Here is a 24,842-nt window from a genome sequence, read left to right as displayed (position 1 = left end):
TGTTTATTTCTTGTTCACTCTCCATGTCCATACTGTGAATTCACTTCAGTTCCAGGCTCACAGGCAGCCTTTGCCCTGAATGTGGTCGGCTGTCGTGGCAGAGGGAAAGAAACGGGCACTCCTTCGGGTGGACAAAGGTAAACTCTCCCTCAGAGAATCCTCCATGAGGATGGAAACCGCATTTTTGGTGAATCCAATCATCTACCACACATTAAATCCAAATGTATCAGAAATTACATTTGATGTGAATTTATAAATTAAGCTCTCCAGTTAAGAAATCACCAGAAATGTTTTTTAAAAAGCAATTTCTATGTCTTTTATAAAAGTTCCACTTCTAATTTAAGGATATAGGGGGACTAAGAGTCATAAGATGCAGAAAAAAATTAGTTACAGATGAATAGTAACTTTAAAAACTCCCAAACAAACAAACCAACCAACCCCACAAAAAACTGGAACAACCATATTAACAAAAGGCTAAATAAGCTTTAAGCCAAGAAAGATTAGTAGAGAGTCACTATGCATTGACAAAGGTTAAATTTTAAATAATTACACACATTTGATTACATGTACTTAAAATATTAATATTTAATGCTAAAATTGATAGAACTACAAAGAGAAATTTGAAAATTAACCACCACAGTGCTGACCAACAGACAAATGAAATAAACCAAGATAGCATATTGTGGTATATGTATACCATGGTATATGTATACCATGGAGTTTTACTCAGCCACAAAAAACAATGGCGATATAGTGCCTCTTGTATTATCATGGATACAGCTGGAGCCCATTCTATGGAGTGAAGTATCATAAGAATGGAAAAACAACCACCACATGTACTCATCATCAAATTGGTGTTAACTGATCAACACTTATGCGCACATATAATAGTAACATTCATTGGGTTTCGGGCAGGTGGGAGTGGGGAGGAGGGATGTGTATATTCACACCTAATGAGTGTGGTGTGTATCGTCTGGGGGATGGACATGCTTGAGGCTCTGACTTGGGGTCATGGGCAAAGGCAATATATGTAACCTAAACATTTGTACCCCCATAATATGTTGAAACAAAAATAAATAATAATAAAAAATAGTAGAATTAAATAACTCAATTAATAAGTGGTTGTAATCATGAGTGAGTATATATATACATATATATCATATAAAATACTAATGCATATATATAAAATATTGAAATTACCTTCTCAGTTACTCGTAGAACATTTACAAAAAAATGACCGTATACTAGACCATAAGAAGTCTTAATTACATTTGAGTGATGGTTATTATTCAGAACATACTGCAACAATTTAGAGATAAAAGACAGATAACTAAAACAGCTCCTTATGTTTGGAAATTATGAAAAAGTCCTAAATTCTTCCTAGGCCAAAGAAGCAATCATAATGAAAATCAGGAAATTCTTTGATGTGAAAGATAATGAATCTAGTGCATATAAAAACTTTTGAGATAATTTCCAAAAATGACTTTTGTTTTTTTATTTTAAGAGACAGAGGTCCCACTCTCACCCAGGCTGGAGTGCAAATAATATATTTTAAATATTATTTTATATATTTTACATATTATTAATATTTATTAGAACATGCTTTGCTAAATGGAGAGTTGTTTTCATTTCCTGGGGCTTCCATAACAATGTACCACAAATGGGGGTTTTCAAATACCAGAAATTTATTCTCCCATGATTATGGAGGCTAGAAGTCCCCAAATCAAGATGTGATCAGGGCCATGCTCCCTCTGAGACCTCATGTAGAATCCTTTCTTGTCTTGTCCTAGGTTTTAGCGGGGGCCAGCAGTGCTTGGCCATCCTGTGCTTGTTGTGTCAAAGCTCCAGTCTCAGCCTCCATGTTCATGTGGTTTTCTTTTCTTATATCTCCATATTCTCTTCTTATATGAATACTAGTCATGTTGGATTAAGGGCCTACCCTGCTCCAGTATGATCTCATCTTAACTAATTATATTTGCAATGATTATATTTCCAAATAAGTTCATGTTCCAAGGTACTTGAGCATAACACTTCAACATATATTTTTTTGGGAAACACAATTCAACCCATAACAAGAAACATACCATGTTTATGAATAAATATCATTTTTCTGTTTATGGCCATCTGTCACAATTTTTATAATGCAATTCCAATAAAAATTCAAACAAACTTGATTTTAGAATTTATATGAAAGAGCAAATAGCCATGAATAGTTAAGAAAATCCTTATGAAGAAGAATATGGCAGGGCTTGCTTTACCAGAAATCAAGGCATATTATACAGTGATAGAAGCTAAGACAGCGAGATACTGAGCAGAATTAGATGAATGAGATAGAACAGAGAACTCAGAAACAGACCCACACAAATATAAAAACCTTATTTTTGACTGAACTGGCATTGAAAATCAATGAAGAAAAATGGAATTATTAAATAAATGGTCCTAGAAAAATATACACCTGTACAAAAAATTTAAAATGGATCCTTACCTCATATCATATCAAAAATCAATTCCAGAGGAGGTTGCAGAGGAGAACTGGAGCAGAGACCTCCAAAGAAGCTTGGAGACCAGTGGTAAGGGTAGGTGGAGTGCTTAACTTTCCCCTCCCTTGCATCTCTGACTGCTGGTGGGCTCCCCAGCAGGTGGAGAGACCTGCAGACACCAGCCTAGAGATGGTCACCGCCAGTGAGCAGTAAGTCTGTAGCTTATCATACGGGGTGTGGTCGAATCTCACCCGCAGACACCACCTACTGGCTCAGAGACTAAACAGGGTGTGTCATTACCCAAACGAAAACCTAAAGGAAAGAGGCAACAACTGATCCAGATGGGAAGAAATCAGTGACGGAACTCTGGAAATATGAAAACCCAAATGGAAAGCACACCCCCAAAGAGGAACACCAGCCCCTCAGAAATAGACATCAACCAAAATCAGACCACTAAAATGACAGAAGAAGAATTTCAAGCATGGATGGTAAGAAAATTCAATGATTTGCAAGACAAACTGGGTAACCAACACAAAACGCAAAAAGATTCCAAGACCTGGAACAAAAATTCACTAAAGAAATTGAAACAATGAAAAAATCAAACCGAACTCCTGGAAATGAAGAATCAATTCAGGGAACTACAAAACACAGTGGAAAGCCTCAAGAACAGGGTAGATCAAACAGAAGAAAGAATCTCAGAGATTGAAGATAATGCCTTCCAATTAAATAAATTAGTCACAGAGATAGAGCAGAGAAAAAAGAGAAAAGAGCAAAGCCTGTAAGAGATGTGGGATTATGTGAAGAAACCTAATGTGAGGGTTATAGGGTTACCCCAAGGGGAAGAAGAAAACACTCAAGGGTTGGATAAGCTATTTGAAGATATAATAGAGGAAAATGTCCCAGGCTTTGGTAAAAATCTCAATATACAAGTTCAAGAAGCTCAAAGGACCCCTGGGAGATTCAATGCAAACAGGAAGACGTCACAGCATGCAGTCATCAGACTGACCAAAATATCAACCAAAGAGGCCCTTCTATGAGCTGTAAGATGAAGGAAGCAAGTAACATACAAAAGATAGGCAATCCGAATAATGGGAGACTTCTCTACTGAAACTTTACAAGCAAGGAGAGACTGAGGCCCCATGTTTCACTTCTTCTGAAACAGAATAATGCCCAGCCTAAAATCTTATTTCCTGCAAAACTAAGTTTCATATACGAAGGAGAAACCAAGACATTCTCAGATAAGCAAAGACTGAGGGAATTCACCAAGACAAGACCAGCCCTTCAGGAAGTATTCAAAACAGCACTAACCACAGATCAGCACAATAAACACTCATGAATGTAAATCTACTCAAAAGCTAAAGATCAAAGCCCAGAAACCACAATGGCTCAAGAGAGAAAACAAGGCAACAAAGTTCAACCCAAGATAATGAAACGAAATCTGCCCCACCTATCAGTTATCTCAATAAATGTGAATGGCTTGAACTCCCCACTCAAGAGACATAGGCTGGATGAATGGATAAAAAAAATACAACCAAGTATCTGCTGCCTTCAGGAATCACATCTAACCTGCAAGGATGCAGGTAGACTAAAGATAAATGGGTAAAGACCAATATTTCAAGCAAATGGAAGCCAAAAGAAAGCTGGCATGGCAGTGTTGATTACAAATAACTTAGTTTTTAAATTAACAAAAGTAATAAAAGACAAAGAAGGTCACTATATAATGGTGAAGGGTACAGTTCAACAAGAAGACATAACAATTCTAAATATATATGCACCCAACCTAGGTGCACCCAGATTCATAAAGCAAACTCTACTTGATCTAAACAAATGGATAAACAGCAACACCATAATAGTGGGAGATTTTTAACACCCCACTGACAGCACAAAACAGACCCTCCAAACAGAAAATCAACAAAGAAATAATGGACTTAAACAGAACTCTAGAACAAATGGGCCTGACTGACATTTACAGGACATTCTACCCCCAAACTACTGAATATACATTCTTCTCATCAGCTCATGGGTCATTCTCTAATATTGACCATATCCTAGGACACAAAGCATGTCACAAACAATTTTAAAAAATAGAAATCATACCATGTATCTTTTCAGATCACAATGGAATAAAAGTAGAAATCAACCCTAACAGGAACCCTCATTTTAGACAAAGTCATGGAAATTAAACAGCTTTCTGCCAAATGATCACTTCATAAATGAGGAAATCAAAAGATTCTTTGAACTAAATGACAAAGGAGACACAAGTTATCAAAACCTGTGGGATTCAGCTAAAGCAGTCCTGAGAGGAAAGTTCATTTCCATAAATGCCTATATCCAAAAGTCTAAAAGCTCACAAATAGACAACCTAATGAATCATCTCAAAGAGTTGGAAAAAGAAGAACAGACCAACCCCAAACCCAGCAGAAGAAGTGAAATCATTATGATCAAATCAAAACTAAACAAAATTGACAACCGGAAAACCATACGAAAAATTAACAAAACAAAAAGGTGGTTCTTTGAAAAAATAAACAATATTTACACACCTTTGAGTAGACTAATGAAAAGCAGAAAAGAAAAATCTCTAATAAGCTTCATCAGGAACAATAAAGGGGAAATTACAATGGATGCCAAGGAGATACAAGATATAATTGATGAATACTACAAAAACCTCTATGCACACAAATTGAAAAATGTGGAGGAAACGGACAATTACTTAGAAACACACAGTCTCCCTAGGCTCAACCAGGAAGAAATAGAATTCCTGAACAGACCAATATCAAGTACTGAAATTGAAACAGCAATAAAAAACCTTCCTAAAAAGAAAAGTCCTGGACCAGATGGTTTCAGACCCGAATTTTATCATACCTACAAAGAAGAACTGGTGCCTATGCTGCAGAAATCATTCCACAACATCGAGAAGGATGGAAACCTCCCCAACACATTTTATGAAGCGAACATAACCGTGATACCAAACCTAGGAAAGGATGCAACAAAAAAAGAAAACTACAGACCAATATCCCTTATGAATATAAATGCAAAAATTCTCAACAAAATCCTAGCCAATTGAATCCAGGTGCTTGTCAAGGAAATACTCCATCACAACCAAGTGGGCTTCATCCCAGGGATGGTTCAACATACGTAAATCTATAAACGTAATTCACCACATAAACAGAAGCAAAAACAAAGACCACATGATTCTTTCAATGGATGCAGAAAAAGCATTTGACAAAATTCAACACCCTTTTATAAGAATGCTCAACAAAATAGGCATAGATGGGGCTTACCTAAAAATGATACAAGCCATATATGATGAACCCACAGCCAATATCATACTGAATGGGGAAAAATCGAAAGCATTCCCACTTAGAACTGGAACAAGACAAGGTTTCTCACTATCTCCACTTCTATTCAACGTAGTGCTGGGAGTCCTTGCTATAGCAATCAGACAAGAGAGCGGAATTAAGGGCATCTGAATGGGAGCAGAATAGATCAAACTCTCACTCTTTGCTGATGACATGATATTATATCTAGAAAACCCCAAGGATTCAATCAAGAGACTCCTTGAATTGATAAATCAATTTGGTAAAGTCTCAGGATACAAAATCAATACACAGAAATCAGAGGTATTCATATACGCCAACAACAGTACAAGTGAGAACCAATTCAAAGACTCAATTCTCTTCAAAATAGCAACAAAGAAAATAAAGTACCTTGGAATATATTTAAATAAGGAGGTAAAAGACCTCTACAGGGAGAACTATGAAACACTGAAGAAGGAAATAGCAGAGGTGTAAACAGGTGGAAGAATATGTCATGCTCATGGGTTGGCACAATCAACATTGTTAAAATGTCTGTATTACCCCAAATGACCTACAGAGTCAATGCAATCCCTATTAAAATGCCACCATCATTTTTCACAGATATAGAAAAAATAATTTTACATTTTGTATGGAACCAGAGAAGATCCCGTATAGCAAAATCAATCCTAGGCAATAAAAACAAAATAGAAGGTAGCAATTTTCCAGGCCTCAAACTATACTACAAGGCTCTAGTAATTAAAACAGCTTGTGACTGGCACAAGAACAAGGACATTGACCAAATGGAATAAAGCTGAGAACTCAGATATAAAACCATCCTCATATAGCCAACTAATCTTTGACAAAGCAGACAAAAACATACATTGGGGAAAAGAATTCTTATTTAATAAATGGTGCTGGGAAAACTGAATAGCCACATGTAGAAGACTGAAACAAGACCCACACTTTTCACCTTTCACAAAAATCAACTCACACTGGGTAACAGACTTTAACCTTAGACGGGAAACTATTAGAATTCTACAGGAAAATGTTGGAAATACTCTTCTAGACATTGGCCTAGGCAAATAATTTATGAAGAAGACCCCAAAGGCAATCACAGCAACAACAAAAATAAACAAATGGGACCTGATGAAATTAAAAAGCTTCTGCGCAAAGAAACTGTCAAGAGAGCAAACAGACAACCCACAGAATGGGAGAAAATTTTCACAAGCTACACATCGATAAAGGGCTGATAACTAGAATCTATTTAGAACTTAGAAAAATCAGTAAGAAAAAATCAATAACCCTATCAAAAAATGGGCAAAGGACATGAACAGAAACTTCTCAAAAGAAGACAGAATAATGGCCAACAAACATACGAAAAAATGCTCATCATCTCTAATCATGATGGAAATGCAAATCAAAACCACAATGAGATATCACTTATTATCACTTATTATCCAGTGAGAATGGCCTTTATCAAAAAGTCCCCAAACAATAAATGTTGGCATGGATGTGGAGAGACAGGAACACTCCTCCACTGCTGGTAGGACTGCACACTAGTTCAACCTCTGTGGAAAGCAATATGGAGGTACCTTAAAGCGATACAAGTCGATCTACCATTTGATCCAGCAATTCAACTACTGGGCATCTACCCAAAAGATCATAATTCACTTTATGAAAAAGACACCTGAACTTGAATATTTATAGCAGCACAATTCACAATTGCAAAGTTGTGAAAACAACTCAAGTGCCCATCAATTCATGAGTGGATTAATAAAATGTGGTATATGTACACCATGGTGTACTATTTAGCTTTAAGAAACAATGGTGATATAGCACCTCTTGCATTTTCTTGGATAGAGCTACACCCATTCTACTAAGTGAAGTATCTCAAGAATGGAAAAAGAAGTACCACATGTACTCACCAGCAAATTGGTATTAATGGATCAACACCTCAGTGGATATATAGGAATAACATTTATCGGGTGTCAGGCAGGTGGGAGGGGTGCGGAGGGGATGGGTATATACAAACAGAATGAGTGAGATGTGCAGTGTTTTGGGGATGGTCATGCTTGAGGATCTGACTTGAGGGGGGTGGGAGGCTATGGGCAATATACGTAACCTTAACACTTATACCCTTATAATACGCTAAAATAAAATAAAAAAAAATTCCATGTAAATCAAGAGTTTAAAAGTGAGGTATAAAACATTAAGATTATTAGGAGAAATTAGAGAAGAATATTTTTATTACCTTAGGGCTAGGAAAGGCCTTAAATGAGCTATAAAAAGCACATAGAAAATTAATAACTTTCACTGTATTAAAATTTCTGCCATTAACCATCAAATGTATTCGTTCTTCCCATTTCCTTCTTTCAACAACCTAATAAATTCTAGGCTTATGGGATTCAATGGTGAAGAATGCAGACAGTGTAATGGGGCAAAGATATATTTGGCAAAAAATTTCAATTTTTGCAGTATTATGAAGGAAAACTGGAGGGGGCCCAACTTGCCTGGAGCATCAAGAAACGTCTGTGTGACATAAAAGGTTGAGTGGGAGGAAGTCGAGGGAGGGGAGGTGGGAGGAATAGAATGTTCTTGGCTGAGGGGAGAACATACTCAAAGCTCTGAGAAGCCAGAGTGTGGCCATGTGTATTAACACACTGTGAGGTTGAAGTGAAGAGAGCCAAGGGGCAGAGAAGAGCAAAGTGAAAAGGAAAGAGTGACGAGACCTTATCAGGCAGGGTCTTGTGGTCTGTATTTGACATTCTGACCCTTGCCCAAGAGTGGTGTGAAGCCATTTTTTTTTTAATCATAGGAGTGAGATGATCAAATTGGCAATTTTCAACCAGCACTCTAGCTGGTATCTGGAGAGCAGAGAAGGCATGAGTGGATGTGGGAAGAACACACAGCCCTTTTCCCATTTTCATTTCATTTCCATGTGTTCCCTTTTCCATTCCATCAGACGCCTTTCCCCAACTGTGTTTTATCTAGGGAAGTAAGAAAACTCTATGTATAAAATAATAGTATTAATTATAATCACAATGATAGCTAGTGTTTATAGAACACTTAACACTTGTCAGGAAGAGTTCTAAACACTTCACATATACTGAACCTTTTGATCCTCTGTGTCATGAGGTGGACACTGTTGAGATCCTCGTGTTGCAGAAGGAAGTTCATCACTTGCCCAAATTTGCCCAGAAGCTGGGAGGTGAGACTGGGCGCTTTGGGTCTAGAGTCTTAGCTCTTGGCTGCTATGCTAGATTGACCAGAATGAGGAGAAATAATAGCATAACTGTTTGAATGCCGTCTATTGGAAACCATTCTCAAACTCAGCTGAGACCCAGGGGACATAAAATGCTGCCCTGGTATGACCACAGAGACCAGGTGAGGGGATGACCAGGCCCAGTGTGACCTAGCCCACGTGGCTGGCTTGGCACTGAGATACTACCATCATCAATTGATAGTCTCTTTCATACACTCGAATAAGCATTGAGATGGACTTGGCAGAGGATCTGTTTGTGAGTCTAGTTCTATCGAGCAAAATCAGATTTATCATATTTCCTTGACTGTCCCAGAGGTTGATCTGACCTAGGATGTTTCCCACCCACTTCCTTCAGCCATTCTGATGCCTGCAGGGTGAGGCTCGAGGGCTGAGGCCAGCGCTGAGATTGTGTAGGTGATCTCCATGACAGCCATGGTTTAGACATTGATGGCATTACACACCTGCAAATGCACTAGCACATAGTTTTTCCCATGGAAATAATCACACTTCTGTGAACATGGTTTCCCTAAGGAAAGACCCTGCCCTTTTGGAAGAGTTGTCTCAAGCCACATCCCAGGAAGTTAAGGATCTGTTTGGATTTATAGACACTGCCTTGCAGCCTGCACACCCTCTGGGCATCTGCACAGCATCCATGAGGTTCCCCAAGGCTAGGAGGGTTCACTAGGAGAAACTTCAAGCTAGGGTGGCTGTAGGAAGGAAACTACATTGTAAACATGGGAATGGGAGCACTTCTTGCAGTGGCTGTTGTTTTAACATGTTCTTTTGTTAGTGTAGCTCATTTTCATTCACTGTTATTTTTCACTTCTCTCTGTCCATTGTCAGCAGGGTTGCAGTTAGGGGTCCTTTCTATGAACTGCCTCTGAGTAGCACTGGCGTCCGCCAAGCTGTCTGTTGTGATTCCAAGTACACATGATCACTGATGGGAAGCCAAGGACTTAGGAACTGCTGGCCAGGAAAAACAGTTACAAAACATGCTAAGCAATGTCATTCCATTTCTCTTGTACAGATCTCTGAAGGTACAAGTGACTCTGCCTTTCTCGGAATGTCTTATGATGCCAACAATAGGAATGTGGGATTATTGCTTTGTTAAGCATTCCTCCTGTTTTTGCTGGGACTTTCAATTTAGCTATTTCATTCAATCCAATAATCGGCCAATTCAGCTACTGACCAACCTAAGCCTCCACAGTACTTTCCAAAGAAGTCACTCCATACACAAAATGAGATAATGTACAAGGTCATTGCCAGTTCAACTGTGAGAAAACTAGAATTGACTGTTTTAATTTTGTCTTGTTTTTGATAATAACTCATATTTGTATACACACCCTACAATTTGCAGAGTACTTTAAAATGGATTATTTCATTCGGTTCTCTCAAAAACTATGACGTATATTCAAGATATTGCTAATAATGATTTTCTCTAGGGAGTATGGGGGCCATGGGGAGCTATTATACTTATCTAAATCATGTTATTTTTCCAAGGCACATGCAATCTATTTGTATTTAAGAAAGAAAAACAGACTTAGAAATCCACACAGAGAAAAAAATGATAAAGAAAATGGGGCATATGGAATTCTTTGTACTATTCTTGAAACTTTCCTGAAAGTTTGAAATTATATCAGAATAAAAAGTTACAATAAAGGCATAACAGTGTTAAAGGGATGTAATTCTTGGGCAATACTTAAAATGGGTAATTCCAATACATTTCTTTGGAATTTCCCTAGGAATCCCAACAACACTTAGATTGAGATCATTGCATATAATCAGAGATTTAAAATACGGTAAACTGTAGGCTGAGGGAGAAGTTATCGTACAGTTGAAGCACAACATGAATGTGTATTCAGTTCATAGCTTTTCCTGCAATATAAAACTAAGCAAATTCTTTGGATTTTATTTGTATGCAGGTGTGCAATTATAGGGTGACTCACCGCTTTTTTCTGAACATAGTATATTCCATATGTTAGAAGGTGATAATTACGTTGTTAGATACTCATTCTATTTTTTACATACCATAAAATGCATCTGTTTTAAGTGTATAATTCTACTACTTTTACTAAATTTATAGAGTTGTTCAACCATCACCACAATCCAGTTTTAAAATGTTTCCATCACCCCAGAGAGATCCCTTGGGCCCATTTGCAGTAAATCCCTTTTCCCTTCCCGATTTAGGCAAATGGACTCTCTGTCTTTATAGATTTGCCTGTTCCGGACATTTTATATAAGTGGAATCTTGCAGTATGTGGTCTTTCTTGTCTGGCTTTTTTTTTTTTTTTTTTTACTTAGTAGAATGTTTTTGAGGTCCATCATGCCTGTTTTCTCTGGAACTTTTTCCTTGGCATAAGACGTTACTCAGAGAATAAGCAAATACCTTACATTTACTCCTAGGAATGAAAAAAGCAAGCCACTAATACATAGTAACAGTTCTTTCACAACCTAATCTGCAGTGACAAGAACTCAGCCTGAGAATTTTTCTTGTCCAGAAGATATGCTCTTCTAAAACAAAACAAAACAAAACAAAACAAAACAAAACAAAACAAAACAAACTGTCAATTGACTGTCTACAGTACCTGACAGAGTTTGGGAAATTGTCATTGCCCTAATTTCCTAGTAGCACAACAAAGACCTAGAGAGAAACAATGACAGAGACTCGTGTAATGCACAAGAGGGTGCACAACCTACAGGGAATCGCATGTTTTCTGGAATTTACATTTTTTAGACTTAGAATTATAAGCTTTCTCTCAAATGTGAGAGTTTGTGTGCACAAACACACCAGCATTTTTATTCTGACAAGCAGTAGAATGGTAGGATTGATGTCTCTGCAATAAGAAAATTGCAATATCTGGGACCTGATCTAGGTACCTAAAGGTCTCTAAATACTTTTATTCCAAGAAAAGCAGAGTGCCCCCAAAGAGACATATGTTTTGTGATAATGTCCTCTCATACCAAATGTGAGATGTAAGGAAATGGTAGGACGCAACTTGGTTTTAAGAGAATATCGATCTCAGGAAATATTATATTTAATATAAATGTGCTATATAAAAATATATTAAGATTTTGTTAAGTTTGTAGCAATTTAAGTACGTTTAGCAGAAAATGGAAAAAAAAATCACATTAGGATAAAAAGCCTAATGGGTAAATTTTTCTTATCAGTTTAGATAGTTTAAAAGTAGATTTGTAATGCACACTCTTTTCCTTAAAAATTACAAGAGAAAACATCTTTCTATTGATGTATGTATAACTTTTACTCTTTAGGAACTCCTTGTTAGGCTGCGGGCAGAGGTAGAACAAAACTCTCCTGCAAGCATTTGTGCAACAGCCCCTGCGGAACTGAAGGCGAGGTTGACGTAATTGTTCTCTTGAAGGGACACTGTAGTGCCATCTCCTTGCTCTAGTTTTATCTTACTTTTGGGAATTCTCTTTCAATGTCAAGTGTCTCTGAGTTAGTAATAAATATCTTGTCTTCTGTGAAAATGATGAAGTTTTCACATCATGACCTCGCTCCTTTGCAGAGTCTGCTTTGTGGCTGTTCTTTGTCTGCTCTGTTTGTGTCACTATCTCTAACTGGGCTGCTCAGGCTGGCACGGTGACACCCGCTCATCAATTTGCAGCCAGGCCTATGATGCTAACATCGTGTGTCACATGCATTAGTTGTGTTGGTGTGATTTTCAAAATGAGCTACTTCCAAAAAAGCTCCTGTACAGGCAGTTCTGTTGTCTGCATGTTCCAGGTTTTCAGGTATCTGAATAAAAGCTGTTTACCACATCTTGTTTTCAATTATTTATTTTCCTGGGACACCCTAATTTAGGATAGAGAAAGTTTGAGTAAAAAATATTCTACAGTATTTTCCTTAGTATTTAAGGAGTTGTATGATTTTTAGAGATGGAAATACATTAGTCAGCATCTTATAAGATTAGGTGTCTGGGCTAAAGATCAGAAGCCGTAATAGATAAATATCTGAAGTTGCAAGTCAATGAAAATGATAAAGACATTTGTGTTCAGCCCGACTCCAACCCCAACCACTGGGACCTGGTCCTCTTCAATGGCTCCTCGTGTTATAAAACCCATCCAGATGGTGCTGACAAGTAGACTCCGCAGTGCCAGTGACAGTCTTCTGCTCCACCCCATGACTGGTGGACCCCAGAGGCTGGCAGACACCACATGGAATTGTTCTGTCATCACCATGAAAACTTGACTTCCCTTCCTAAAGAAATAGTTCAGCAAAATAATGCAGGCATGCGCGAAGCTGGAGTTCATTGCTGCAGGGGAATGAGTGAGGTAAAGGGTTTTAGGGAAAAGCAGACTATTCAGTTCCTGAAAGGGATCACTGGGAGGGAGCAATAATGTTATAAAAGGTCTAAAATCAACACTAGACATTTGACACTTTAGAACTTCTAGCATTGAATCTAGACTCCCCTGTACAGATGGGATATCAGAGTGTGGGGTAGTCTCATTCCCTTCTGAGCCCCGCCATCAACTTGGAATTCAGCTCTAGAGGAGTGTGGTGTAGCTCCTGGCCCCAATCTTGCAGTGGAGTATAGGATCATTTTCCCATCAGAAATTTTGTCATTTTTAATTTGAATGTCCCTGACTTATTTCTCTCTTCCCTGTCCATATTTAATGTTGTCTTTGTGCCAGTCATGTGACTCTGCAAGTCATACTTGCAAATTGTAGAGAATTATGTAGATATGATGTCATCATCATCACTATCATCACCTTCATCATCATCATTGTTGTTACTTCAGGGTGACAAGAAACAGCATGAACAGCAATCACTCAGGGCTTTGGAAGACAAACTGGCAGCATGTGAGTACACAGATGACATCCAAGAGCACATGTTTCGACATGTGCTTCCATGCACACATTCCCCTGTCGCCTGTTCTCTCCCGGGGAAACACTGGGAGACAGTCAAACTATCAGCACAAACACGGCACTTCTATTCTGCATCCACTTCAAACAGGATCAAGATTTCCGTGGCAATGCAGCTGTCACCTAGCTGAAACACAATTGGTCACCCTGGAGGTTCAGTGATGAGCTAATTTCCTGATGTTTCTCTGAAGTCAATAAAATTGAAACTCATCTGGAATTCGAGGATTGATAGTATTTATTATGACTCAGTGTGTGTAGCAGAGAGAGACAGATTAGGACAATTCACTTTGGAAACCTTGCAAGGGAGAGTGTGGGAGATCAGAGGGACAATGGTTTGGAGTAGGAGTAGATGGGGCTTCAGTATTGACTCCAAATGGTTAGAAATTGAGAGCTATTTAAAATTTTTAGTTGGGTGGCCATATAAAATGTACGCGTTAAAAGGATTATTCTGAAAAGAGCATGTGGAATGGTTCTGAGAGAGAGGGATTGGAGGACACCAATGACAATGCAGTTTCGATGGTCCTGGTGAGGGTCTCAGCGTCCAACGGGGGTGGAGGAAGCAGCTATGGAGAGGAGCAGCCTTGGTAACCAGCTGGCACCTGGGGAAGGACAGAGAGGTGTGTGCATTATAAATTTCTGTGGATTTTATTTAACAGAAATAAGAAAGCCAGAAGGTTCTATGATGATGAGCTTTGTCTTGTTCATCTTGATTTTTTGGTGTTGAAAGGAAACCCATGTAAAAATATTCAGTGGGCATTTGGAAATTATCTTTGGAGACAGGAAACATGTCAGGCCAAGAGATGGGTGAGGGAGAAGTCTGTCTCGAGATGACAGCTCAAGACCTGAGGATGCAGGGGCTTGCCAAGGAGGAGGGCACAGAGCCAAAAGGAGGAGAGAAATTGGTCTTGCCACCTGCCTCATTTCGCGGACAGAGGATGGAGCCAAGTCAGCACAGGTGACAGACGAAAAGGAAAGGTCATTAAATAGAAGAGAGAATAGGTGGAAGAGTGTGCCCATTCCCTGGGCCTTTGTAAATAATTCTATCTTGAATTTCTTCTAAACTTTAGACTGTCCCCTCATGTTCTCATCTATTAGAGTAATTAATGCTCAAACATTCTGTTTTATAAAATGTTTATGCATGTCATGAAATATCCCTGGAAATTTCTTTGGTTTTGTGCTGTTATTTGATAGGAGCAAGTCAAATTTAAGTTTTCCTTGAGCCATTGGTCTCTTGCGTATTCTAAAAGCTGAAACATGCCAAGACAATGCCACGTGCAAGTCCGCTCCGGGCGGGGTGCACCCGGTCTCCATCCCTCGCCTGCGCTCACCGCCACCCCCCCCCCCCCAGCGTGGTGTCCCCGAGCCGCGTTGCAGGATGGACTCCACCGCTGGGGCTGCATCTCCTTTGACTGGGAGCCAAAGAGAACTTCCATAGATAGAAACACACTTTTGAAAATCGTGATGTAAATAAAACCTCCGAGACACTGTGTTTACTTATTTTTCACCTTCCCTGTCTTTCCTTTTACCTCTCCTTTCTCCATCTTCTCCCTTTCTAGAAAGGAATCCAAGAATTTTTAGGAGTCCATCCTTTAATGGCAGTTATATTTTCTTTCGTTTTTGCTTTTTTTTGGGAGGAAGGGGCTTGATGTTTTCTTGGCTGATTTCCTTTATTTTTTTTACTTTAATAAGTACATGTAGTAGAGGAATATGTAGTAGAGGAAAAGCCATGCCTCTGTCCTCTGCTGTTTTTTTCTGGTCAGGAGCGGTTCTTTAAGGGTGGTCCCGCTGGCGTCTATGTCCTCCCACCTTTAAGCCGTGCACCTGGCGCTCCTGCTTGCCACGGCGTAAACCGTGCATTCTCAGCGGGCTGTATCATCTCACAGGGGACAGAAGTCAGTTCCTCAGAGGGATTTGTAAAATCTTACTCTTTTTATGCATAAAGGAATTATAAACAGTACATAAACAGGTATGTAGTCTATCTGTGGCATTATAATTTCACTGGGAGTGATTAGAAAAAATATCTAAAAATGCTTCTTAGAGGGAGATAATGAAAAAAGTTTCAGGAACACTGGTCAAAGAGAAAAATCATAATTTTTCTCCTCAAAAGCTCCTGCTTGAGTCGAACATCGTAAGTAAACCATGAGACATGACAAAGGAGAGAGAAAGGTGGGCATTTTCACCCAGCAATGCCCGTGTTCTATGCCCTTGGGTGCGCTTCATGCCACACACTCTCTACCAGTTCCATACTCCTTCCTAGTGACATTTTCCCAAAGAGCTTGGTGCTAGCGTTTAGAAACGTTAGTGGCCCAGGCTTCTAACATCTCTGTTGTTTGTGAATTGCAGGCACTTTTGTTTATTTGTGTGTATATTTACCTTTTCCAACAAACTATTGTAATACTTGCAAATACAGGACTATAGGAAGCGCTGTGGAGAACAACAGGAAGAAACGATAGATAGGGAAGACTCAGGAATTTGGAGAACTCCGTCCGATGTCCTTCACAATCAGGAACATTTCTCTTTTTAATCATGTCTGAGTTGCTAACAGTATTTGCTGCTTCACTCTTTCATGGTGCCCTTCTGTTAACCTCTGCCTTTCTGTTTGCCAGAACATACTCTTTTCTCTCTCTCTCCACTTATTTTGTAAAGAACTGACATTTGTGAAATGAGCCTTGTAAAAAGCACCATTGCAATTTCTCTGTGGGGCTCCTAATATCTTGTCACCTGTGTATTTACCATGTCTCCTGCCACACACCATTGAAATTTCCATTTGTTGGTGCATGGTCCTCGGACGGGGGCAAGCACAGCATGCTATGTAGGCATGTTGCAGGACCTGCTGTCCAGCTTAGGAGCAATCAGCAAAGTAGGAGCTGGGTCTCAGGAACAAAACAGAGAAACCATTTCCAGATCTGGGCACCAAGGACAGAACTAGGTTAGCAGCCAGGGTAACCTGAGTCTGAGGCTCTTAAAACCGCCCCTTCCAAGAGGCAGGGACCAATCCGCTTTGGAGTCACTGACCCCACCCATCAGGAGAAGAGGGCAGAGCCGGGGATGAGGCGTGACGGGACTCACAGAGGCTCGTGTTTGGAACACAAGCCTCGTCATTCCGAGAGGGCGCGAGGTCCACCCAGGCTCAGGACAGCCAAGCGCCCTGACCAGCACTTCTGCGCACTCGCCCTTGTATCAAATCATGATTTTCCAGAGTGCACATTTTTCTTTTCAAAGTCTGTGTTGGTATTCCATGACACATGCAGAAATTCTCACCAGCAAAGATCCTGAGATGTCTTAATAAGAATCAACAAGTGAACTCAAAGCATTAAAGAAGATTAGAAACCTTATAGAATGCTCTAGAAAGGAACATGAACTAATAAAAATCTGTGTGACTATGTCTAACAATTTGGGTGACGACAGCTTTCTAAGAGTGTATCAGGTGTTGCCTAAAAGCTGAGCATAAAAATCTTCAACTTGTGAACTGGTGATCTTTGTGTACTGATTTATTCCTTTTCTTCCTCCAACTTTTACTGGCTTTTTCTTTTAATTTCCATGTATTTCTGGATTATGACACTTTAGTCATTGGAAATGGTAGAGTGACAAACAAAATAATAAAGAATTGTTTCAGTACGCCCATTTTGTTAGACTTGGGCGTTAATAGTAAAACTATACTTTTGTACATGACGAAAGGATTCATTGGTGAAAGGATTTACAGACATATTCGCAGTTCTCCTTATTTCAAATGCCCGTATTCCTTCCTGTCTCGGAGAAACCTTGCGGGGGGTAATGTTTAGGGGCACATACACCTTTTCTCCACACCTCAGCGGGGGGAAGGTATGAGAACCACTAACTAAATGTTCACCAGCAATTTTGTGCTTGTGATGTGGGATGGAAAGAAATAAAAATTAAACCTCTCTGCTTTCCACAAGCCTCACGCAGACTGGCTCCAAGGGAAGGGTTTTCACACAGGCCAGCGTCTGTTCTGTGGATTGACCCGCTTTCCAGCCAGCCCTGAGAGAGATTTCTGTGCCGGGTCTGGTGGCCGAGGCCGCATCTCAAGCACCAGCAAGCTGCTGCGGCGGTGGCAGGCCTGCTGTGTTTGATGAGGCCCACAGCGCGCTGGCAGATAGGCTCTGTTTTCATTTGCCAAACCTCCTGGAGGTGAAAGAAGGTTTGCTGACTGTGGTCAGGAAGGTCCCAATTATGAATGATTCCCTAACCAAGTGTCGAAACCCCACACTTTGTAATTAAAACGCTGCACACACGAACTGCCACGCCCAGGAAAACATCTTCAGGAATTTTCCTCAAAAGTTTGGTCTCTCATTTCCTTCAGGAGTCTTTCCTCTAAACCTATCCCAATTCCTTTTACTCCATCGTAAACAAAACGATCTCTTCCGATTCTCTTGATTTTTAAGCAGCACGGACCGTTTCTCAAGAAAACTGGACGTGATTTATCTTATTAGTAACCCACATTTTTAGGCACACACTTTCCTTCTCACAGACCTCAAACCTTGTCCTTGCCTGATTTTGCCACTGCTGTGACCATCAGCTGTGTGGTACCAGGAAAACAATGGAAACGGCAACTTTGGAGAAAGCAGTTTTCCCTTTCAACCTGGTAAAATCTGGCTCTGTGTATTCCAAGGCACAGTTATTGGGTGCATACAAGTTCAGAATACTTTCTTGGTGACCTGAATCTGATGTTACGTGGTGACCCTCTCTGTTCCTAATGACACTTTTTATTCAAAGGTGATGCTGTCTGATAGTAACATACCTGCAACACCTTTCTTTTAGTTGATAGGATTTACCTGGTATTTTCTTTCCATTTTTATTTTTTCAATTTTTCCATGTCTTTCTTTTCCATATAGCTAAATTGGAGGTGGGGGAGGGGAGAGGAGACTAACGTGGGTGAAGTTCATCAAAGAGAGAGAGGGGACTGAGACACATGAGAGGAAGGACAAAAAGGACTGCACTTCCAAAAGCATAGCAGTTCCCCCTGTTCTCAGGGGATACGTTCAAAGACCCCCCGTGAGCACCTGAAACCAGCACAGATGGTACTGAATCCTTTATGGGCGGTACAATGCACACATACCTATGATAAAGTTTAATTTATAAATTAGGCACAGTAAGAGATTAAAAACACCTAAAAATAGACTAAATAACAGTAGACTGTAATAAAGGTTGTGTGAATGTGATCCCTGTCTCTCAAAATATTTTGATATTTTCACACTACTGTTGACGTTGGGTAACTGACACTGCAGGAAGCAAAAGCATGGCTCAGGGAGACCACTGCACCCGCAGGACGGTATTTATGCAAAACACCATCTGTGCATCTGGATATATGTATATAGAAAATCTAAAAAGAAGAGAAAGGAAAATCTCATCTATCCAAAGACCCTCATGGACAAAGTTAAATAACTGTCATCAAACTGGGAGAAAAGAGTTTTAACACAAGCGGTGGAGAAAGGATTAATACTAGATTATATGAATACCTATAATTTGATAAGAAAATAAAAACCCATCAGGAAAAAAGGGGAAAGGATATGAATAGGTAATTCACAGAAGATGAAGTGGAAATGACCAATAAATATATTTTAAAGTGCACAACTTCACTAGTCAACAAAGAAATGCAAATTAAAATGAGCTTTCATTTTTCATCTATTAGATTGGGAAATGCTCCAAAATTAAATAACATTTTATATTGAGGAGGGCATGGGGAAAAAGTAACTCTCCTCTCTTAATTAAATCTCTGGTCAGGATTTAAATTTGTATTGAATTTTTCTAGGGCACTTTGCCAAACCTTTTAAAATTGCACATGTACTTTGAGCCAACAATCCCACTTCTTGATACATACCCAAGAGAAACACAGCTACATGTGTGCAAGAAAGCATGTACAAAACTGTTCCCTGTGGCATTTTACGGAATGATTTAAAAAAAAAAACAACCCTGAATTTCCACCAGTAGGGTAATAATTAAAACTTTCATAAGCCTTCTTATGGAATAGTACACAACAATCTTTTAATGCAAGAAATCCATATTTACACTGATGGAAATACTAAAGATTTCTTGCTAATTAAAAACATTCACAAAAGTAAATAATTATTCCATTTATGTAAAAAGATACTTGAAACAAAAGTTTTTATTTGTATAATTTTCTATGTAAATAGAGAAGGAATTGAATAGATACATGCTAAATTCATGACAGGTCATTCACTAAATTCATGACATGGTAAAAGAACTGGGGCATGAAGGAATGTTTTTAGGGTGACCTTATTTGTATATATATTATTTCAGTTTTTTATAATCAAGGGTGAATCCATATTTAATTGTGTAATTAAAATAATTATTTTTAAAAAGAGGTGATCATATATTTGACTAATGGGTGAATTTTTTAATGTGATTTGATTTTCACTGTTTAGATTAATTAGATCACAGCTTTTAATGCAATGATGAAATTCTTCTCTGAGCTTAAAGGATCAAGCTAACACAAAGCAAAATCTATCGGTGGAACACTGTGCCAAGCAAACTTAACATTAACTCCAGCCTTTAGGGAGAAATTTTATGTCTAGAGTGAAACGAACGACTGAGAACAGTGAGAAAATCTCTCTTCTTTGATCAAAGGGAACACTGATGCTCGTTTTAGTTGAGTCAGGAGGCATTCTCAGTAGATGGCTTTGACTGGCAGAAGGTGAGTGGAAGTGTCTGGAACAGTCCTTGCTCCCTAATTTGCTAGGTGCATCTTACCATCCCCCCTCCCCCCAGGATGAAAGGACATTTTTCTTTGGAGCATCCCCTGGCACCTGGCCAGGTAGCCCAAGCCTAGTAGGCATGAGTAGGATGAGTAGTCTGACCCTACAACAGGTGTTGATGTCTTTTAGGGTTATGAAATGCTGCGAAGACCTCCAAGTCTACAAACTTAGTGATTGATGAATTTTAATCTTGGTGAGGCTTTTAAAAATTAACTGAAAATCTGAGTTGCAAGGGACTATAGTCTAATCTTTCAGTTTCTAAGGAAAAAACTGAGGACCAGAGGGATTAAGTATCTTGCCCAAGGTTGCTCAGCAGGTAGCGACTCTTCTCGTATTCTCAGGTACACAGTGGCTCTGAATAGATTGTAAATGGCCAGTGTAGCCTCTCTTGGGATCTGGTTTCCCCTCAATTGCTGCTCGGCGGAGGGACTGATCTAAAGACTCCTGCTAATCTTGCGATAATTCTGGAGCGTGATCAGTTCTGGACAGGGATGGTTAGGTTCAGAGGCCTAGCTAACACTGTCAATGTATAAAGAATTCCACACACTATTTATTGTTTATTTTTCTCAGATTGTCAAGACCTTATACTTTTAAAATTCTATTTTCAAGTGAGATTTTCAAGCCACTATCCCTATGAACAAGGAAGAAACTAAGCTATTCAAGGATAGAGATTTCTAAGGTTAAAAGTCCATAGATTGTAGAAATTTAGAAGTAAAGCTATTCCATGAATACCTATTAATAAAAAAAAAATCTTGAATGAGGTGCCCTGTTCCCATAATTTCTGAAGTATCTACTTACAGTCAAGATGAAATAATGATAGGATGTTGATCTTTCTTTGACATTTGTTGAATTTCTTGAGTTGACATGGGATTGAGATATTATTTTAGTTTGTACAAAACACAAAAAAACCCTTCTTGCAACCAAAATGGAATCACCTGTTCTCTTTCCCATTTCCTTTGTGTCCTTCCCCCTTTATGCACGTAAACACACACACACACACACACACACACACACCCCATATCTCCAAACAACAAAACAAGCAGGATATGGAAACTCAAAACACATTGTCATCTTTCTGCCGAAACTGTACATAACAATGCCGAATATTCTTATGTGTTGTCCTGAAAGATGGATCAAGGCTGGGGACCTGCACTAGAGGGCCTCTTTATGACACTCTGACCCCACTACAGGCCTAGCGGAGGACACTTCTGGACCCCCTTTCCTGCCAGTGTGGATGGTGGCCGCAGTGCAGCAGTGCAGCCTGCCCTGGCTGGCTGGCAGCTGGCTCTCAGGGCCAGAGCCTGAGAACGTGGCTGCTAGTGAAAGTGTTTATGTGTTTATGTGACCACAGGTATGTGCCCTCGGTGACAGCTCTGGTCCATGTTGTACGTTCTGGCAGGCAGTGGGACGTGGGAGAAAGCCAGAGGGAGTGCCCTGAGGTTTGTACGTCACACACGCAGGAGAGGGAGGGTCCCTGGGGTGCAGAGCGTGGGCTTTGGGAAAATGCACGTGGCGTTTCTTCTGGATTCTGGCTGGAGGAGGGCCCTGGGAACGACACTTCCTGTGCTGTTAAATTTAGTTACGGCTTTGTCCAATGTGGGGGGAGATAGCCTGCCTAAAAGCGACAAGTCACCAATTGCCTACATGGTGAAGGCAGTTTCTGAGTATATTACCCACCCTTTAGCAGAGCCCAGCCCTGGTCAGGTAAAGACGGTCTCTTCTCTGCCTGCCGGGGAACGCTGAGCCTTCACTACTCATTGAGTTTGGGGAGAAATCTTTCCACAGATTAAAAAGACACCTGTGCTTCCCAAAGCCCAAGGACAGCAGGTATGTTCTCTCCCCTTCCTGAATGTTCGAGGAAGGAAAAGAGCCATGGAATGCCAGGGGACTGGTATTGTTAGATGCTGACAGGGTACCCAGCATCGAGCTAGGCAATGCGAATTCCAAGGCAATACAAGTGACGAGGTTTGGGTTTTGGTGTTGTTTGTTCTTTTTGCTTTTCATATTGAGAATCTTCCCGCTAGACAGGGAGATAAGATCGAAGAATGAAAAGTGTCCCCCATGGCCTTCCTGAGTTGTGTGTGCCCACCAGAGATGTGTCCTTGGGTTCTGTTATTGATCCCCCCTTCTTACTCTATGCATGCTCTGTTTTCAGGGGTCTGGCAATCACCGATGGGACAGTGACTCTCGACTCTGGATCTCTTGCTCACTAAACCTGCGTATTTGCCAGTCAATGGATGTGGGCATCCCTGCTGCCCTGCAGGTGCCTTGAGCTGAAACATCCTACGCTGCATCTGGCGTCCTCTGCTTCATATTTATATTTTCCAGGTAAAGGGCGCGCAATCCTCCTACTAGCCCACGTTAAAAATCTCAGTCACGTTCTTCCAAGTTTTACTTCTGAAATAGCTCTTGAATACATTTCTTTTCCTCCATTTCCAAAGCTTTAGCTTAGGTCGTCAGCATTTCTTCCTTGGACTATCAGAGAAGCCTCGTAAGTGCTCAGTACTACGAGAACACATGCTCCCTTTTCACAAGAAATATTTTGCAATACCCTCTTTACTGCCCTGAAATGAAATTCATCAATAATGTAATCTGCCTGCACACATATTTTAAAAATTAATATACAGCCTTAGCTTTGATGTAAAAGAAAAGTACAATGAAAGATGTTTATAATAGAATAATAACACATGTTTCAGTATATGAAGACTTGGCATGACAGGATCAAGTGGTTGGTCACTGCACCTACATGGAGAATCAGCAGAAATGTGAAAGCTCCAATTGCAGCCCACTGTAGGGGAGTTCTGTGAGTGGCTTAAATATTAACAGTGGTGCTGCTAGAGTTTTCCAATGAGGTGAGAATTCATGGTAAATTTATGACCCAAACGAAGGACAATCTTCCCTTAATTTATAGGTGCAAGGGTTGCATTCCTGGAAAATTCAGTGTATATTAAAATCATGCCAGATGATTTCATATGTAAATGCCTAGCAGGACATTGGAAAATTGAGCAGAATGCAGAGCACTTCTTTCTTGTGGGAGAGTGCCCCCGCATTGCAGCATGTCCAGCACCCTGGTTTCCACCCATTAACTGCCAAGAGTGCTCCAAGCATTGCACTAGCCAGCAGACACCCTCACAAGTTTCCAAAATGTACATTGGCAATGGGTAGCATTTCTGCTGGGAATCACTGCAAAATCTTGATTTGTTTATATTAAGTTTTACTCATATAGGCAATGCAAAATTGCCTTCTCCTTCTACAAAGTGAAGATTTTATAGATGAAATTAAATTCCCATTGACTTCCAGCCTCACCCTAGTTTATGGAACCCTCATTCTTAGAAGCAACCAGGCTCAACTGTTGAGCACGTATCATTCCAAATTTTTTTCTGTGTATTGGCCTACAATTTATGTACCTATAGAAAATATATTGTACCTGCTACAAGTTGAATTGTGCCCCACCCTGCCCAAATGATGTTGACATCCTAATCCCCAGTACCTAAGAATGTGAATTTGGGAATAGGGTCTTTGCAGATGTAATTAATTAGGTCAGGATAAGGCCACGCTGGAGTATGGTGGACCTCTAATCTAATGTGGCTGATGTCCTTATCTGGGGAAATCTGGACAGAGTTAACATACAAACAGGAAGAAGATGAAGGCAGAGATCAGGGTGACTCTTCACAAGCTAGGGAATGCCAACCATTGGCAGCAAACCACTGGAAGCTGGGGAGTTGCATAGAATAGATCCTCCCCTCACAACTCTCAGAAGAAATCAACCCCACTGAGATTTTAATCTTGAGACTTCCAGCCTCCAGAACTGTGAGAGAATAAATTCCTATTGTTTAAGTCCCCCTAGTTTGTAATGTTTTGTGATGGCAGTTTTAACAAACTAATACAATACCTTTCTGTGTTTCAGTGTTTCAGGTAACAGACAGGACCCTATGAGAATTAAGACAGGCTGAGGAGCAGCAAGGGCCCGGAGCTCCTGCAGGTTGGATGACTTGGGAAGAGCCCATCCTCATGATGTCACTACAGCTGGACCTGGAAGCATAAGCCCTCTGCAGTGTAGACCCTTGCATACAGACTGTGCCTTTCTCATAAGCACCATTTCATGACAAATGACTTGCCTACCAAATCAGATTTGTAATCCAGTTGTTTGTATCAAAAGGGAAAGGCTGTAATTAGCCTTGAGACT

This window comes from Microcebus murinus, chromosome 12, assembly GCF_040939455.1.
Source record: "Microcebus murinus isolate Inina chromosome 12, M.murinus_Inina_mat1.0, whole genome shotgun sequence".
Lineage (NCBI taxonomy): Eukaryota > Metazoa > Chordata > Mammalia > Primates > Cheirogaleidae > Microcebus > Microcebus murinus.
This window is presented reverse-complemented; position numbering follows the sequence as displayed.